The following is a 16,271-nucleotide window of genomic DNA, read 5'->3' on the forward strand; positions in this document are numbered from 1 at the left end:
GACTGGCATGTACAAAAGCCTCAAAGGGCATCAAACCTTGTGTGATGTCCTCAAGAAACAGATTCTAAACCAAAACCCTAGAAAAGAGGGTGTTGGGTTCGAGAGGAAAATGAACTTTGATGGTTCATATTGGACGCCTGAGCAGTACCCCAAAACCACGTGGGTTGCTGCTAAGGATCCTTTAGTGGATCCATCCACTTTATCTGGATTCACTTTTGCTAACATAATTTTCATTGATGAATCCTTTGATGCAAATTATAAAATGTTTCAGAATCAGAATGGTGAAGTGTTTGCTAGGTACATTGGTAATAAGTGCAGGAACGGGTCACCCCAGAAGAAGATCTGGGTGCCCAAAAGCTGTCTTGAGAAGCTTCTCGTGAATGTTATCATGACACCACCTGGGAAGAAGACAAACCCCCGACCAAAGGCATCATATGGTCCAAAGGCTTCATACAGAGAGAGGACCACTCATGGTCACCCTAATGCCAATGTTTTGCAGGAGAATTACTATGAGACTCATGAATATGAGTGTGTTTCCTCTAACCGCTATGTTCACAAAACTAAGAACTTCTCTGCATATTCTTATGAGTATTATTCTCCTGTTGTGAAGCTATTTGCTAGGGCTCCCAAGCCAAAGTTCTCAGATGCTGCACTTAGACTCATTTTTTCTAAGCCACCCCTGAAGATGTGGGTGGTCAAGAAGAATTAACTTCTGTTGCAGGTAAAGGACTCCAGTCGGAAAGCAAAATCTTCTGACGACAATGCTGGAGACCTAAAACATCTTGTGGGATGCAAGATAAAATGCTCCAATGGTCTTATCATGTATTTCATCCCAGGGTTCCTTGACGAGCATCCTATCATGCCTAACCGGAATTTAAACTTTGATAATATGCTTGTTCGCTACATGTTTCTGCTTCACAATACTCTTGGTGAAGCCTATCCTACTAACTGCAATGTAGGGTACAACTCTGAAAGCCACTGAATGGATTATGGATAGCGACTGCACCAACCACATGACTGGTGATCGAAGTCTTCTTATGGATTCAACCCTACGTCCATCTACTAAGAGCCACATCACATTCGCTGACACTGATAAAAGCAAGGTATTGGGTCTTGGTAGAGTTGCTATCTCAAAGGGTTAGCACATGGATAAAGTGATGCTTGCTGAATCCCTTGGATACAACTTAATGTCTGTGTGAATGCTCTGTGATCTGAACATGATTGTGATATTTGGAAAATATCGTTGTCTTGTGCTAATGGAATCTGACAAATCTCTAGTATTAGATGGCTATCGAAGAGGTGATCTGTATATGGTAGATCTCTCAGTAGGACCACAGCTTGTCATATGTCTTCTAGCAAAGGCTTCAGAATGATGGCTATGGCATTGTCGGCTTGGACATACGGGCATGAGGAACCTGTACACTCTCACGAAGAAGAAGCACATCATTAGCATCGAGGGCGTCAAGTTCCATAAGGATCATCTATGTGGTGCCTGTGAAGCTGGAAAGATGACTAGAGCCAAGCAACCCTCGAAGACAATCATGACTACCTCACACCCCTTAGAGCTGCTTCACATGGATCTATTTGGCCCTACTCACTACTCTACCCTTACTACTAATGCACATCTCTATGGCTTCGTTATTGTTGACGATTACTCAAGATACATCTGGGTGCACATAATTCTCTATAACACTGAAGTACAGGATGTCTTCAAACGCTTCGCAAATCGGGCCATGACGAATTATGGCATTAAGATCAAGCACATCCGGAGTGACAATGGCACTGAGTTCAAGAACACTGGCCTCGACATTTATCTTGATACTTTGGGCATCACACATGAGTTCTCTACTCCTTACACACCTCAGCAGAATGGCATCATGGAGCGCAAGAACAGAACACTCATTGATATGGTCCAAACGATGCTCGATGAGTACAAGACTCCAAGAAAATTCTGGCCTGAAGCCATTGATACTGCATTACACATCATCAACAGAGTATATCTTTACAAGTTCTTCAAGAAGACATCTTATGAACTTCTGACTGGTAAGAAGCCAAATGTCAGTTACTTCAAAGTGTTTGGTGCTAGGTGTTGGATCAAAGATCCACATCACACGTCTAAATTCGCATCGAAAGCACATGAAGGTTTTATGCTTGGTTACGAAAAGGACTCGCACACCTACAGAGTCTTCAAACTCTTTCACTATAAAGTGGTTGAAACTGTAGATGTGCGGTTCAATGAGACTAACGGATCGCAAAGAGAGCACCTGCCAAATGTGCTAGATGAAGCTACACCAGATGAAGCTATCAACTTGATGGGTATTGGAGAAATCATACCCACATAGGAACAAGTTGAAGATGAGATTATCATTTCTGCACCTAATCAACCTAAAGACAATGCTCAGTCCGAAGCAAATGTTGAAGATGAAGACAATAGTCAGTCAGATCAAAATCTTCGTCCAGCTCATCCTCGGGATGCAAATGAAGTCCAGATTGAGAAGATCATTGATAGCATCAACGCTCCTGGCCCTCTCACACGGTCAAGAGCTACTCAACTAGCAAACTTCTGTGGTCACTTTGCCTTTGTCTCTATATCTGAACCCAAGAAAGTCGAAGAAGCATTCATGGAACCTGAATGGATTCAAGCTATGCAAGAAGAGCTTCAACAGTTTGAGCTGAATAATGTCTGGGAGCTTGTCAAGCGTCCTGATCCTCGCAAGCACAATATCATTGGTACGAAATGGATCTAACGCAACAAGCAAGATGAACTTGGACAAGTTGTCAGAAACAAAGCTCGCCTCGTTTTGCTCAAGGCTACACGCAAGTGGAAGGAATAGACTTCGATGAAACCTTTGCTCCTGTGGCTCGGCTTGAAGCCATTCACATATTGTTGGCTTATGCCAACCATCACAACATTCTTCTATGCCAAATGGATGTGAAGAGTGCCTTTCTCAATGGCAAAATCGAAGAAGAAGTGTATGTCGCTCAACCGCCTAGTTTTGAAGATCCCGAGCATCCTGATATGGTGTACAAGCTCAATAAGGCATTGTATGGCCTCAAGCAAGCACCTCACGCTTGGTATGACACACTCAAGGAATTCCTGAAGAGCAAAGGCTTCCAACCTGGTTCACTCGATCCCACTCTCTTCACGAAGACCTAGGATGGCGAACTATTTGTTTGTCAAATATACGTGGATGACATTATCTTTGGATGCACTGATAAGAGATACAGTGATGAGTTTGGATACATGATGCAAGAGCAATATCAGATGTCCATGATGGTGGAGCTGAAATTCTCCCTTGGTCTTCAAATCTGTCAACAGTGCAATGGCACCTTCATATCACAAGAAAAGTACCTCAAATATTCCCTGAAAAAGTTTGGAATGCAAGACTGCAAAGGGTACACGACGCCAATGCCAACCAAAAGTCATCTCGGCCCTGACAACAATGGTAAAGAGTTCAATCAAAAGGTATACCGCTCCATGATTGCTTCTTTGCTCTATTTATGTGCATCTAGGCCAGATATTATGCTTAGCGTTTGCATGTGTGGCCAATTCCAAGCGGCACCAAAGGAGTCGCATCACATTGCGGTGAAGCAAATGCTTCGATATTTGGCTCACACCCCAACATTAGGATTATGGTATCCAAAGGGCTCAACATTTGATCTAGTTGGATATCCTGATGCTGATTATGTTGGTGACAAGGTTGATCTCCCAGAAGGCAACAAGGTCCCATCGAATTCATACCCGTTCTTCTGCGCCTACTTTTACTGCAGACTGGTCCCTCCATTTTTGGATTTTTTCTCTTCCATGATGGATAGCTTTGGGTTCAAACTGCTGGATTTCACTCCCTATGCAATGCCATGTATGGAAGTCTTCGCCCATTTATGCAAGGGTTTTGTTGGAGTTGCCCCCAATGTGGATCTATTCCGCCACTTATTTGTTCCCCGCATTGACAAATCGCTCTCTGGTAGCGTGACATGGATCCCAAGGACCAAGACCAAGGGCCAGTATCTGCCCGGGAAGCTTCATCTCAAATGGGAAGAGTGGAGGGCCGAATGGTGTTGGATTCAAGAGGAGGGGGAGTCCCCCTCATTCTGCATGTTGCGTACCGTGAGGGTCCAACGTGGCAAGAATTGGAGCAAGTTTGGTGCTACTGAAAAGAATCTTCGTCTGGCACTGAATAGAATTGCTCGTCTCAAGGCCACTAGGCCGACCATAGAAATGGTTGGCACTGACTTCCTTCGGGGATGCATCACGCCGGTGCAAAAGAGTCAGAGGCCTACTTGGGACTACAAGGGGGTTGGCGATGTAATGTGGCTGTACCCTGGACTCAGCAACAACTTGACGATTATGGAGCACGCCTGCCTCTACAAGCAGTTGTTCCGAAGGACCGACACATTCCATTTGCCGGACAGGATCATACCACTGCATATCAACTCTGCCAGAACCTCCATTTTGGTGAACATGCCGGAGTGTGACGCTAATGGTGTCAAAGGAGATTCGAAGTTGCCCTCTCTGGAGATTGAGATAGACTCCCGGAAAGAGATAGATCTCAATCGGGCCACCAAGGAGGAAGAGCTGACGTACATCACTAGCAAGGTTGAGGAGGCCGCAAGAATTAAGTCTGCCGACGGTTCTAGTGCCATGTCAGGCGAAATGATGAAGAAGAGCATTCTGATGAGGAATCTGTCGAGGAGCAGGAGGAGGAGTCCGTCGGGATGATCTCGTTGGAGTCAAGGTTGCCGGGGACGAGCTTGCCAGAACGGAGGTTGTCGGGCTGAGGTTGTCAAGGGAGCTGAAGAAGAAGAAGCCCCTTGAGGCCCGCAGAGAAGGCGTCGCCTCTAGAAGGTGGCCAACCAGGGACCAACACGTGCTTCTTCAGCAAGAGCTCGCCCTAGAGCAAAGAAAAGGACCACCAAGACTGTCCATCAAGAAGAAGTGCGCCGGCAATCCACCCGGCGTACCCGAACTCAGCTCTCACCCTCTCAAGAGATTGATGGGGAGATCTGGTCTTCCCAGCCGGCAAGTTCACCCCCCAGCACTCAATAGGGCTAGGGAGACACCCCCACCAGCAGGATACAACCTATCCACAATCCTTGAATCTGAGGAGAGGAGTAAGTAGAATTTTTGCTTTCGTCAAGTCTTGATTCTGCTTGTTTTCTGTTTTGACTTGATTCCTTTTGTTTTGGCAGGGACCTGGAACCACTTGTGCACCGAACCAAGTGGGCTAAACCGGCAGCAGACCAAGATCCCATGGCAAGCACTGTCCAGGGGGTCACGACAGTCGAGTCCGTCGCCACCAGCCCCCAGCTCATCCCCCTGCGCGAGGACGTGCTAAAAGTTCCGCCCATTGATACCAACACTGAGGTTCCTCCCCTGATCTTGACAAGGAGATGGAAGAGGACCGCCAAGAAGAGCGCCAAAAGACGGATCCTATCGTGGCCTCCCCGTCAACCATTTCTTCGCAGAGTGCTTCTCCTGCAAGGGCCTTCACCAATGAGCCTGTTCACATAGAGGCCACCCTGACAAATGTTGTCGATGAACGTGTGCTGGCAACTCAAGTTGTCGGGGAAGTACATGCCCTCCCTCAACAAGCACCTATGGATAATCCTCTTGCCTTCATGTACTTCTCGTAGAACTCCGTTTCTTCAAGATTTTCTTGTAATTGGAATCTCATTTTTCCCTTGCCTCTGCCTCAATCCATAGCCCCAGTTTCTCCTGAAGAAGGTGAGATCCTTGTGGAAGTGGAAGATATCACAAAGGCTCCTGCTGAAGAAGCCACTAAAATCACCACTGGGAAAAATCTTTTCAGGATGGACATGGAGGAGGCGCCCATCAATGCTGATGCACCAAACCTCGACACCCATCCCGTGGCGTCAATCTTGCAAGCCCTGTCAAGCAGCTTGGAGTTAGTTGTCTCTCAGCACGTGTATGGAGCCCCCAGTTCATCTGGTACAGTGGGGAAAATTTTTGATGAAGAGATCGCCCGGATCCTGCTCCCCCTCACACAAAGAACTACTGAAGCCGCTGACGCCGCCAATGATGCTGAAGATTTCGCATTCCTGGAGATCATGGCTGTTGGTTTCAAGGTTGTCCAAGAGAGGTACAACCGTAGGTGGAGTAGGGTCCAAGAAGAGTGCTAGTCTGCGGACTTGGCTGACAAAAAACTCAAGGAGAAGGGAGATGAGCTGCACTCGTGGTACAATGATCGAGCTCGTGATCTGATAAGGCAGGAGGAAAAGCTTATTGCTGCCAAAGGAGAAGCAGCAATCCGTGATGGCAAGATGGAAAAGCGCGAAGCGCTACTCAATGCCAAAGTGAGAGATCTTGCCGCCCGGGAACAAACCCGTACTACAACTCTCCATGGCAAGGACATAGAAATTGAAGCACTCCTCAAGCAGCAGACCCAAGGGCTGGAGGATAGTCATAAGAAATCCATCGAGACCCAAGCCTTGGAAAACGCTGCAAAGCTTAAGGAAGTTGCTAATGAAGCTGCCGCTGTTACTACTGCCAAGGAAGATCTTGAAATCCAGGTGGGAAAATTGAAAGAAGATCTTGTCGACAGCGGCAAAGAGATCGAGGCCCTCAAAGGCGAAGCGCAGAAAGCAACCCTTGCTCTGGGGGAACTGCAGTCACAAATTTTGGCCAAGGATCAAGAACTAAATGATGCCGCCATCATAGCCGAAGACGTAAAATCCAAACTTGCCGGCCTGGAATCGAATCTTGAATCCACGAAGGAATGGGATAAACTCTCGGCGGAGAAGCTTGCCGCATCGGAAACTCTCCAGAAGAATACTGAGGCCAACTTGCATAGCTGCATGAGATGCATTCCATCTGGACGATGAGGCTTGTTGGCACAGCTAAGCGCCACACTTCACAACTTGCCATCATGGATATGAAGAGCTGGAGCTTCACCGTCAATGAACAAGATGTCGACAGCATCATACTGACCAAATTCTTTGACGACCTAATCAAAGCGTTGGAGACATATAATGACGATAGGGCTGCCTCTTTTGCCAATGCATCCCGGCAATTTGTGCACAACGTCCTCTACACAATGCTGCTCAACCTTGCTCATCGCAGTCCTGGCCTTAATCTCTCTAGAATTTTCAAAAAGTTGCCACAGGACACTGATGTCACAGTTGTCACACCCATGGGACCGGGGGTACCTGGGCCCATTGGCCGTCGGCCCAGGGCGCGACGCATACCAAAGAAGCCCAAGGAGTAGCACCAACAAGCTTCATGATAAAGACGGCCCGTGAGGCCCTCGCCTCGCGAGGCATATGTCAGCAGGCGCCCCAGGCGGATTAGAGGCATCAACAGAAGCCTCGCGAGGCCCTCTCGTGAGGCGGACTCCTCAAGCTGCCAGCTAATAACCCACATGTATAGGGGATCACAACAATTTTCAAGGGTAGAGTATTCAACCCAAATTTATAGATTCGACACAAGGGGAGCCAAAGAATATTTGTAAGCATTAGAAGTTGAGTTGTTAATTCAACCACACCTGAAGATTAAATATCTGGAGCAAAGTGATCACTAACACATTAGTATGACAGTTTGATAGTAGTAGTAACAATAGCAGTGGTAACGGTAACAACAGTAACAATTTTGTAGTAGTTGAAACAGTAGCAATAGTAACTTAGCAAGAACAATATGTGAAAAACTCGTAGGCATTGGATCGGTGATTTCGTTGGATGATTTTCATCATATAAGAGTCATAACCTAGGTCAATACAAAACTAGCTCCAGTTCATAAATATAATGTAGGCATGTATTCTGTAAATAGTCATACGTGCTTATGGAAAAGAACTTGCATGGCATCTTTTGTCCTACCCTCCCGTGGCAGCGGGGTGCATAACGAAACTAAGGGATACTAAGGCATCCTTTTAATAGAGAACCAAAACAAAGCATTAACACATGGTGAATACATGAACTCCTCAAACTATGGTCATCACCGGAAAGTATCCCAATTATTGTCACCTTGGGGTTTACGGATCATAACACATAATAGGTGCATATAACTTGCAAGATCAGATCAAGAACATAGATATAATGGTGAAACCATAAATGGTTCATAAATGGTGGCACTCAGACCCTAGTGACAAGCATTAAGCATAGCAAAGTCATAGCAACATCAATCTCATAACATAGTGGATACTAGGGATCAAGCCCTAACAAAACTAACTCAATCACAGGACGAATCTCATCCAACCCACCACCATCTAGCAAGCCTACGAAGGAATTACTCACTCTCTCCGGTAAGCATCATAAAATTGGTGATGGAGGATGGTTGGTGATGACGAAGACCGAAGATCCCCCTCTCCGGAGCCCCGAACGGGCTCCGGATCTGGCCTCCGGACGAAGAATGGGAGGTGGCGGTGGATCTGTATTGTAAAACGCGATGAAACTTCCTCTCTGAATTTTTTTCTGGGGAAATAGGATTTTATAGCGTCGGAATTAGGGCTAACAGAGCCTCGTGGGCCCCACTACCCACCAGGGCACGCTAGAGGGGGGTGGCGCGCCCTGGTGCCTAGTGGGCAGCTGGGGGGCCCTTCAATGGGTCTTGGTTCTAGTATTTTTTATTTATTCGAAAATAATTCTCCAAAAAGTTTGGTCCAATTCTGAGAACATTTATTTATGCACAAAAACAACACCATGGTAGTTCTTCTAAAAACAACGTTAGTCTGGGTTCGTTTCAATCAAATCATGCAAATTAGAGTCCAAGCAAGAGCAAAACCGTTAGGAAAAGTACATACGATGGAGATGTATCAACTCCCCCAAGATTAAGCCATTGCTTGTCCTCAAGCAATTCAGTTGACAAACTGAAAGTGATAAAGAAAACTTTAACGAACTCTTTTGTTCTTGTGTCCATATATATGCTTAAATAGCACCCATGTTTTCAGCAAAGATCACAACTAACCATGCAAGCAACAACTCTTAGAAATTATATTCATGCATATCAATGGCATAATCAACTAGCGAGAAATAATAAAGTATTTCAAATGCCAACACTTTGTCAAAACAATCACGATATAATATGACAAAAGTGGTATCTCGCTAGCCCTTTCCGAGACCACAAAACATAAATGTAGAGCACCTCCAAAGTTCAAGCAACGACTAAACATTGTAATTCATGGTAGAAGAGATCCAATCATGATGCATTCAACGTCAACTACACACAATGCATGAGGATGACAATAGTGCTCTCAGGACTGGCGCTTGTTTGAGAAGGTGATGACTCAATATAAAAGTAAATAGATAGGCCCTTCGCACAGGGAAGCAGGGATTTGTAGCGGTGCCAAAGCTCGAAGCTTAAATCAGAGATAAATAAAATTTTGGGAGGTATACCCTTCTTGTCAACATTACAACCAAGACTTTTCAATATCTTCCATGATAAACAAATTAGCGGCGGTTCCCAAGAGGTAAAAGTAAGGTTTACTCCCCCTCCACCAACAAACACAAGCCATGGCTAGCCGAATCCATGGGTGCCATCCTTACCGACAACAGACCCGGGGGAGTTTTGTTTAATTATTTGCAAACAAATTTGTGGGACCGAGCATCCAGATTACCGGCCCCTCTCGTGCAACGATGAGTGAATAAACACTCATCATGAGAATAACCTGCTTAGCATGGAAGATACTGACCACCCCCTGTCGCTCCTGAGCGGTCCGGGCACACAAAATAGATGTTCATTTGAAATTTTAGAGGTGGCACATGCAAATTTACTTGGAATGGCAGGGTAATACTGCATGTAGGTATATATAGTGGACTCATCTGGAATGACTTTGGTTTAAGGATTTTGATGCACAAGCAGTATTCCCGCTTAGTACAGGCGAAGGCTAGCAAATAGGTTGAGAAGCGGCTAGCTAGAGAGCGAAAGAGGTCATGATCATGCACAATGAGTAATTAACATTGAGTACTAGCATGAGTAGGATATAAACACCATGACATAAATATCGTAGAGGCTACGTTGGTTTTGATTCAACTACATGCGTGAACATGTGCCGAGTCAAGCCACTTGAAACATTCAGAGTAGGATACCATATCATCATACTACATCACAACCATTTTAATGCATGTTGACATCTAAGATAAATCATTATACACTCCTAGATACTTAAGCATGGCATGAGCAACTATAATCTCTAATTGTCATTGCAAACATGTTTAATCATAATATGCTGAATCATGGATACCGAGTTATACATATTTACAAAAACAAAACCAAGTTGAGTTCAGACCCGCTTTTACCTGCCACAACCACTTCATCAAATATCTTCATTATTTCCTTTCACTTGCATGACCAAATGATATGAAAATAATAATAGTGCAAGAGTGCCATGGACTAAGTTGGAATCTGTCAGGCCTTCGGGACTGAGGGTACCTAGGTTCGTCTGCCTACGGCCCATCGTGTGGCACCATCAGAAGGCTTGGCGTGGCCTAGCTGCAAGACTTTACGAGCAAGACCCTCGCGAGGGCCCCTAACGGCCTCACGCAGGGCGGCCTCCCGAAGCTGCCTCCCAAATCTCCTTGCGGGGTAGATATCTCTAGGCTCGCCAAGCCCGCCTCGCGCTGCACGTGGGTGAGGCGAGCCACGATGAGCGGCGCCAGGAGCCGTGCCAGCAGGCATGGATAAGGATGCTTTCCTCTTTCATGTTAAGGAGGCAAGGATAGAGACTTGAGACCTCCAGAGGTAGTTCTCCTTCCTTGTACACTCATATTCATCCTCCCTCGCGAGGCAATCCACCACAAAGCAGGACTAGGGTCTTACACCGCAAGGTGGCCCGAACCTGGGTAAACTGCTGTGTTTGTTGTTCGTCCCCCTTTTCGTTGAAGCACACCAGAGCATCGTCGTGAGGCAGTGGGAAGAGAATGAAAGTTTGGCATGGTTCTTTCAGCACATCCCGGAGTTCGAACCTTTCTCGGGTATGTGGAGCCCCAATTCCGACATTTGGCGCACCGGGTAGGGGTGCGCCAACATTATCCATCCACTGCGGTTCTTGCTCCACCGCCCTCGTGGACAATGCTCGCGGTGTTCACGCTAAGTGCCGAGTGGCTCGTCTCGCCAAAACGGAGCCTATGGGTTGTGCCGATCGTCGCCACTCCGCTTCGCCCACCGCCAATGCCGCCACCGACCCTGCTGTCGTGGTAGGCTCATGACAGATACCATGGGATGGTTAAAGAGAGGGATAGGCAAGAGGGAACCAGTGGGCTCCAGAGGCGAGGTTGGTACGAGCGAGCATGAGACACAAGACATACCCAGGTTCGGGGCTCTCCGAAGAGATAACACCCCTAGTCCTGCCGAGTGTGGTTTATATGAGGTGGATACAAGCTTGCTCTTTGAGCTGTTTTGGGAAAGAAAGAAGACATGCCAGTGCATAGGCTCCTCCTCCTCCATGTGTGTGTGAGTGTTCTACTAGTGATCGCCGCGTGCATGGGGGCCTCCCAGGGGATCTTATAGGACGACCCCCCAGGGTTACAATGGTAAAGTTGCATGCATGCGGGGCCAGGAAGTTAGTGTCTAGGAGCCGGCAGTGGGGGCCGCCGGGGCGCCGGTGATGGATTTGGGGCTCCGTGGACCCAAGAAGGTTGGAACTCTGGGGCGTGTGCGAAGATCTCAACCTCTCAAGTCTTAAGCTCATCACGCTACAGCCTAGCCTCGCTGGGTACACGTGCAAGCGGGGAATAAGATGGGCACGATAGTTTACCCAGGTTCGGGCAACCTTGCGGTGTAAAACCCTACTCCTGCTTTATGGTGGATTAGCCTCACGAGGAGGATTGTGGACGAACTAGTACAATGGTTGAGCTGCCTCGCAAGGGCTCGAGGGGTGAGAATGTCACGTCCCTAGTTCTGGTATGCACTAGGCTAGCCCTTCATGTGAGCATCATGTTTAAATTCTAATGAAATTTGAATTGAAAAATTTTCAGAAACCTCAGAAGACCACTAAAAATAACCAACATTTAAATCTCATCAAATGAGTCCAAGAAAATGTTCCTGTTATTCTGTGAAAATATTGGCATGAGGTAAAACTCAAACCAATATTTTTGGAGGCACAGAAATAATTTATTTTGGGCCTTTGATTTAAATCAATAACATATTTGGGTTGGAATTATTTCTGCTATATAAGAAATAATGTTCAAATATTTTTGTAAATTTGCTTGTGGCCTTGGACTATCTCTCTGAGCTCACACAAAAATTTACAGAAAGTTTTAAAATGATTTAGTTCTCAAACTAAATCAAAACAAAATAACAGAAAATAAAAATAGGAAAAGAACAAAGGCTCACCTGGAACTTACCTGGTGCCCACCAAGCCCACATGGGCCTCACCTGTGCTGGCCCAGCCCACCTGGCCTGGTGCCAGTCATCCCCAACCACTGCCAGTAGGCAGAGGAGGGACAACGCACGGCGCGCGTGCGGGCGCCACGCCACCAGGCTGCCTGCCTGCATCGCCTGGCCACCGCGACGCCTCACGTCTTCTCCTCGGCGCCGCCCCGACCCCCTGGACCCCCTCGCTCTCTCCCTCTCCCTCGTTCCCCTCCTCTGTCTCGTTCTCTAACGCACACCCGAACGCGTCGTCGCCGCCGTTCGCCACCACCACGGCCACCGCCTCCCCCTCGCTTCTTCGACATGCCTAGGAGCTCCGCCACATCGTCCCCGACCTCTCCGCCATGTCAAGCCAGCCGGGACGCACCGCAGCACCGCCCTGTCGCCGTCTTCAACCTCGGACCGCCGGAGATCCCTCTCGCCGCCCCGCTCGCTCCGGTGCTTCCCCGAGCACGCCGAGGCCACCTCTGCACTCGCCGTGAGCTCCTCTACCGATTCCCCCTTCTTCCGTGTCCATTAGCTCGTCGTAGCCCTCGTTTCCCTCGAGACCGAGACCTCACCGGCACCGGACTAGTCGCCGTCGTCGTTTTGGTTCGCCTCCGTCTAAACCGAGCAAGCAGACGTGCTCAGTGCACCCCCAGGAGGCCATAGCACCCCTCTGCACTCCCCCTGTCGTTCTCCCTAACGCCGCCCCCATGCTAACTCGAACTCTGGCCGCCGCCTTGGAGATCACCGTCGTCGGCACCGGCCGCATCGGTCCGGCCGCCACCACCACTCGACACGCGCCAGCGAGAGCTCTCCAACGAGCCCAAGAACGGCCTCATCCGTGCCCTGTGGGCGTTTTCCGAGCCGCGTCGCCGTCTCGGGCCTCGCCAGCGTCGAGTCGCCGGCGAGTTTGACCCCGCTGACCCTGTTTGACCACGGGTGGGGCCTAGTTTGACCCCCCTGGGTCAATGACAGGTGGGTCCTAGCACTGCTAATTAATCTAGGGTTAGTACTAATTTAGTTAGTTAGACTAATGACACTGACACACGGGACCGACTGGTCAGGTTTGACCTGGTCAGCCGTAGTTGACCTGCTGATGTCATGCTGACGTCAAGCTGACGTAGTAAATCATTTTCTGGATTTATTCTTTTTAGGAAATTCCAGAAAATGTTGCAAACTTCAAAAATTCATAGAAAATCAACCGTAGCTCCAAATCAAACAAATTATATATGAAAAATGATCAGAAAAATCCAATCTATCCATCTGTACCATTTTCATGCATGTTAGAACAACTTATAGCTGCTGTTTAGCACAAATCATATAAATGGCATTTAAACCTTCACATATGGAGTTTGAATATGAATCCTGGATTCAAACCAACTTCATTTAACTTTGTTGCTAGCTGCATTAGCTCAAAACACCAGCATGTTGCCATCTCATGATCATGCAACATATTGTCCATTGCATTGATTGTATTTCTTCCCTGTTGCTGGTATTTATCCCTTCTTGGTAGACGATGTTCCGACGTTGTGATCGTTGACACCGATGAAGAACTATACTATCTTCAGAAGTGCCAGGCAAGCAAAACCCCCTTGTTCATTCCGATACAATCCCACTCTCTCGCTCTGCTCTCTTTTACTGCATTAGGACAACAACGATTCAGCTGTTACTTGCTGCGGTAGTTGAACCCCTTTATCCTCTGCATGACCTGTCATTGCCACAGTAAATAGATGAAACCCACTAGCATGAGTAGGAGTTGTTTGAGCCCTGATGTGCCTACTCATTCATGCTTGTTTGTCATGCCTGCTATTGCTTAGAGTTGTGTCAGGTCTGATTCATCAGGGATGAATTGGAGGTGTGTGAACATGTCCTACTGTGTGTGAGCTAAGTGTGTGAACACGATTTGGTAAAGGTAGCGATGAGAGGCCATGTAGGAGTACATGGTGGGTTGTCTCATTGAAGCCGTCCTTAGGAACTGAGTTCTGTGTTTGTGATCCATGAACAGCTACTACCACACATTGGGTTCCGGTAACTCGGCCCCTCTCGGCTTATTAATCAACTTGATCTCTGTCCAGGAGTTGCAACTAGTTTCTGGTGTTTGTAGGTAGTGTTAGTAGTCTACCAAGTGGCACCCGGTACAAGTGGGCTTGGGACAGACTAGGCACCGTGGCACGGTGTACCAAGCGTAGATCCACCCATCAAGGTGGGCTTGGGAACCCTGCTCACATCGTTTGGGGCCGTCAGCGACACCCCGGCCGGATCTCCTTGCGGATGGAACACGAATAGGCGATAAACCTGGACGAGAGACTTGTGTGCTTAGTCAGGTCGTGGCCGACAGCCTCGCTGGGCTTCCGCTTGAAGGTTGCCGAGTACATGTCGTGTAAACGGCGGTAAGTGGTGAGAGCGTGTGTGAAGAAGTACACCCCTGCAGGGTTAACATTATCTATTTGAATAGTCATGTCCGCGGTAAAGGACTTCTGGGTTGCCTGTACAGTTCATAGACAAGTGAAAGTGGATACTCTAAAATGCGCAAGATAAGTGTGAGTGCTATGGATGGCGTTCTCGTAGGGAGACGGGAGCGGATCCATAGTGGTGTATTGATATGGTGAATATGTGGACTCGTGTGTGCCACCTCAAAAGAGTTACTTGCAGTCGTAGTTTAGGATAGCCACCGAGTCAAAGCTGGCTTGCTGCAATTAAACCCAACCATCCCCTTGTTGATAATGATGCATATGTAGTTAGATCTGATGTAAGTCTTGCTGGGTACATTTGTACTCATGTTGCTAAATTTATGTTTTTGCAGAGAGACTTCAGTCTCGCTTGTAGTACCGCGTGGACTTCGACGTTTAGCTTGTTACCTCAGCTAAGATCTTGTGCCCTCGGCAGGATTGGTAGATAGTCAGGCTTCTTAGCCTTTTTCTTTTGTAGATGTCTGTACTCAGACATGTTAAGCTTCCGCTTGTGCTTGACTTGTTTGCTCTGAATGTTGGGTCATGAGACCCATGATTGTAATATCTCGCTCCTCGGAGCCTATTGAATAAAATACTTGAGTTGTAGAGTCATGTTGTGATGCCATGTTGTATTTGCACATATCGAGCATATTGTGTGTATGTTATTGAAATGCGTGGTATGTGTGGGATCTGACTATCTAGTTGTTTATCCTTAGTAGCCTCTCTTACCGGGAAATGTCTCCTAGTGTTTCCGCTGAGCCATGGTAGCTTGCTACTGCTCCGGAACACTTAGGCTGGCCGGCATGTGTCCTTCTTTGTTCCTGTGTCTGTCCCCTCGGGGAAATGTCACGCGATGAATTCCGGAGTCATGTTAGCCCGCTATAGCCCGGTTCACCAGAGTCCTGCTAGCCCAGTGCTATAGCCTGGATTCACTCGCTGATGACCGACACATTCGTTGCTGGGTCATGTATGCATGTCCCTATAAGTTAGTGCCACTTTGGGTTCACGACTAGCCATGTCAGCCCGGGTTCTTGTCATATGGATGCTAACAGCACTATCATATACATGAGCCAAAAGGCTCAAATGGTCCCGGGCCAGGTAAGGTGGCACCCGTGGGAATACCGTGCGTGAGGCCGCAAAGCGATATGATGTGTTACATGCTAGATCGGTGTGACTTAGGATCGGGGTCCTGACAGCTTTGGTATCAGAGCCTGACTGCCTGTAGGTTTACCAAGCCAAACCGGTCGAAGTTGAGTCTAGAAATGCTTTCGTTATATGTAGGGGAATTGATTGTGGTTGGGAACGTAAGGCTCTTTTTACTCCTCATACCTTATGCCCTTCTGATCCGAGTCATCTTATCTTTCTACGGGGTTAAGGAACTAGGCTTCTCATCTTTCTATTAGGATCACGTGTTACTAATCCGTAGACTTGTAAGATTGTTGGATTTAAGCCCCAGTTCAGTTTCTATTACTGACGAGGACATGTATTAGGGGTAGGGTAACAGGCCTGACCTA

The sequence above is a fragment of the Triticum aestivum genome, chromosome 4B (assembly GCF_018294505.1).
Source record: "Triticum aestivum cultivar Chinese Spring chromosome 4B, IWGSC CS RefSeq v2.1, whole genome shotgun sequence".
Lineage (NCBI taxonomy): Eukaryota > Viridiplantae > Streptophyta > Magnoliopsida > Poales > Poaceae > Triticum > Triticum aestivum.